Source organism: Barbus barbus (assembly GCF_936440315.1).
Source record: "Barbus barbus genome assembly, chromosome: 50".
Lineage (NCBI taxonomy): Eukaryota > Metazoa > Chordata > Actinopteri > Cypriniformes > Cyprinidae > Barbus > Barbus barbus.
The window spans coordinates 7,990,640-7,994,586 of record NC_136728.1 but is presented as its reverse complement, the minus strand read 5'-3'; positions in this window follow the sequence as shown (position 1 = coordinate 7,994,586).

The following is a 3,947-nucleotide window of genomic DNA, read 5'->3' as shown; positions in this document are numbered from 1 at the left end:
AATACTGAACTTTGATATACAAAGTTATACATAGTATATCACATATAATTACTTAATGAACCTTCATTTGGTAGATTAAATGGTTAAATGTCCCTGTTCTCCTCTGAAATATACTTTGTTGTGCATTCCTTGCCTCTCATTTAGCTTTATGCTTTTGTTGTAGAGCTCTGTTCATTTGTTATGCATGCCTTTGGTTTGTGGCAAAGCTCCCAGGTTAAATTAGTTGCATCACTTTTTTGATTTTTATCACTCTGCTACATCCCTTTTAGCTGCTGTGTTTCCGATCACAGGCCATACCGGTTACTTTTAACGTTTAAAAGGTTAAAAGTTGTGTCCGGATGGAAAAGCTTATTTCTGGGAAGCTGGAAATAGCTGCTGTGCCTGAGGCAGTGCTCTCAAACGTGTGTCTACACACACATGCATTCAGAAAATCATGACAGACCTGCAACTGGGTATGGTAACATGGAAGATGTTGACCCAGATGTGACCCAAACCAGCATCTGAACCTCAGATATGAATACTGATTGATTTTAAATTATGTCTGACTGGAAGAGAATAGAGTATAGAAATAAAGAACACGTCACATGATCATAATGAGTCACACTGTCTTTGATCTTCTGTTGAACTCAATTGGCTTTCAATATGTATGAAACAATATGATAAAATACAATACAATAGCAAGACAAGTACTTTATGCGTCACAGTTATGTCATTAAATTCAAGAACATCTATAATAGCCAGTCAAGGGCAAATGGCGTGAATCTTGTCACAATGCGTCACATTTCTAAGAATGTACAGGATATAAGTAATAGGATGTGCATAATAAAGAAAAACTAAGATTAATACACATGCACATTTCTTAGAAATATACTCTTTGTATTCATATTTGTTTCAAATGGTTTTAAAAACCTTTGCACTGTTTTCAAAAATGTTTCATATTAACTGTTTAAAAAATGTAATGTGGTGTAACCATAAAAAGTAAAAAGTAATCATATATTTTCAATGCATGTGAGTATACCTTAATTATTTATTTTCAAAGTTTTTAAAGATATTTTAAAATATAAAAAAGTATTAATTAATTAATTATTCATAAACACCATTAGGCCTATGTTTTTGAGGAGTCACACCACATGATATTTTACAACCTTAACTAATCTTGCCTTGTTATAAAAAGGTAAAATTATTTGACATTTTAAGAGATTTATTGATCATGGCACGGTCATGAGGGACTGCATGGTTCTGGTTTTGTTGGTTGCACCACATGACTTTGATTTTGTTCAAATATATTTTAAAAGTAATATTAATTTTATATATTTTGTGTTTTTCAAATATTAATAAGCAGTGAAGTAGCGTGTTATTGTATATGTATATATATATTTTTTTTTTTAATTTTTTTTTTTTTTTTTAAATGTCATCCATTTACTGATATCATTATGATTTCAGGACATTTGTATCAACCTGAAAAAATTAATCATTATTATTAATTATAGAGGTGTGTTCAAGGAATTACATGTGTAAACTCCATTTTTAATGTGTAAATTAAAAAAAAATGTTAAATTAATTAAAAAGCAAAAAAAAAAAGTGTCACAACATCGAGCCTGTTAGTCGCACAATTTGAGATGTCATTGAAGCCAGTTGCACAAACGGTGAGGGACAAGTTGCAAACCAAAGTTTAATACTTAAGGTGTGTTTTTAATCAAAAATCAAATCTATGAATTTTTTTCATGCTGTTTACTGTCTGTCAGGAATATCGTTTCAGAAAAATGAGACAGAACATGAGCTGTATCTCTTTTCCTAGGCAGGCGACACGCTCCTTATGAGCCTTGTTGTTGACAGCATGCAGGGCAATTAAGACTAGAAATGAACCACACGCTGCACAGTTTACCCCTCTATGAGCTGTTCAGATGCCAGGGGCTACACTGAGCTGTCAACCTGTAGGATGTCTCTACAGGTACCTGTCACACACACACACACACATCCAGCCTGTCATCGCTTCCACCATTAGAGAGTGACGTGTACAAACAGCCTCATGCTACGAGATCTACAAAGCACACCCACACGGCATGTGGATTGTGACCTTAAAGGCAGGAATTAAATGCGTGTTGAGCTGGTAAGCATGCAGAGATGTGTTTTAATACACATATACACATATATAACCGCATATTCATCAAAACAAAATCGGAGCTGGTTGGCCTTTTACTGCCATGTCGTTTTACTAATATATCGTTCGTTATCATGAAATAAAATTGCTCATATTGTGAAATAAGATTTTGGTCATATCACCCAACAAGCAGCCACATAGCAGCACACTATTAGTTACAACACAAAACAATTTAACAACTCTCAGCAACCAAATCAAATAATTTAGGAAGCACCCTAACAACCATACCTTAGAAAAAAATAATGCTCAAAAAAATTAAAAAATAAACATCTAGCACCATCCTAACAATGAGCAAGGACTCAATCCTAACAATGAGCAAGGATTTAAAAAAAAATAGCAACAACTCAAAATATTTTAGCAACTATTTAGCAATGGCCCAAAGGCAACAATCAAGCAATGCCTTAGCAACCAGCCATAACAGCTTAGAAACTGCCTAGAAGCCACTCAAAACACTCAAGTAACCATTAAGCAAAATCCTACAAATTAGCCAGGACACCTTAGAAACTACCCTCCCTTGGCAACCATTTAGCAACACCCTAGCTACAACATAAAACAATTCAACAACTGCCTTTCAACCACACAGAACACTTAAGTAACCACCTAGCAACACCCTAGCAACCATTCAGATCTCCTTTACCACCTAGCAATGTCCTAACCACTCAGAATACATTAGCAAACATCAGAATGCTAAAATAAGTATCTAACAATATCTTAACAATGAGCAAGGAATAATGAAGACCTTAAAAACTACCTAGCAACCACTCAAAACATTTTAGCAGCCATCTAGCCACATCCTAGCAATGACCTAGAACATCTCAGCAACCACCAACCAATGCCTTAGCAACCAGCTAGAACAGCTTAGATAATGCCTAGAAAACACCCAGAACACTCAACAAACCATCTAGCAACATTCTAGCAATGAGTCAGGACACCTTAAAAATAACTATCTACCAATGCCCTAGCAACAAACCAAGACACCTTAGCAACTGCCTAGCAACCACCCAGAACAACACAGACATTCAATTTTATTTTATTTTCTTTGAGGCATGGTTTTGTCAAGCCAACAACCAAAGTTTATTTTGACAAAATTTTCTAGTTTTCATTGTCTTCTTGAAGATTGTTCATCAAAAGCGGTGGTTCGTTATGTTTTTAAAGGGTACTAAGAGAAAAACAACCACATCCATATCACAATGCAGGTCGGCACAGTGGAATATTCAACACTGTTAATTGCAGGCAGTATTTTTCCACAACACTACGTGACATTTTGAAGCGGAAACCCTCTCAGACAAGGTGAATTGATTGGTTTAGCACTTCAAAAGACACTTTACAAAAAAACTGAGTCAGTATGAAAGGGCCTTGTGCTAGCAGAGGACTTGCACCAGACAGCAACCAATATCTGATGTCTCTGAAAGGCCGACATGAACCAAATATTCAATGTTTGAGTAGTGCAAGTAACAAAAAAAAAACAGGTATTTGCATATTTAGGAAATCTTTGCTTGCCAAAACTCGCCGACTTAGCTTCAACACAGAACAATTTAACAACTTCTCAGCAACCACCCGAGCAACCACTCAGATGTTCTTAACCACAAAGCAGTATGCTAAAAACAATCAGAATACTTTCGCAACCACCAGTATGATCAAATAACCATCTAGCAACATCCTAACAATGAGCAAGGACACCCTAAAAACCACAGGAATCACTCTAAAGATCTTAACAACTATCTAGCCACATCCTAACAATGACCATGGTGCTAGAAAGTTGCAAGTTGCTGCCAGGGCACTGATA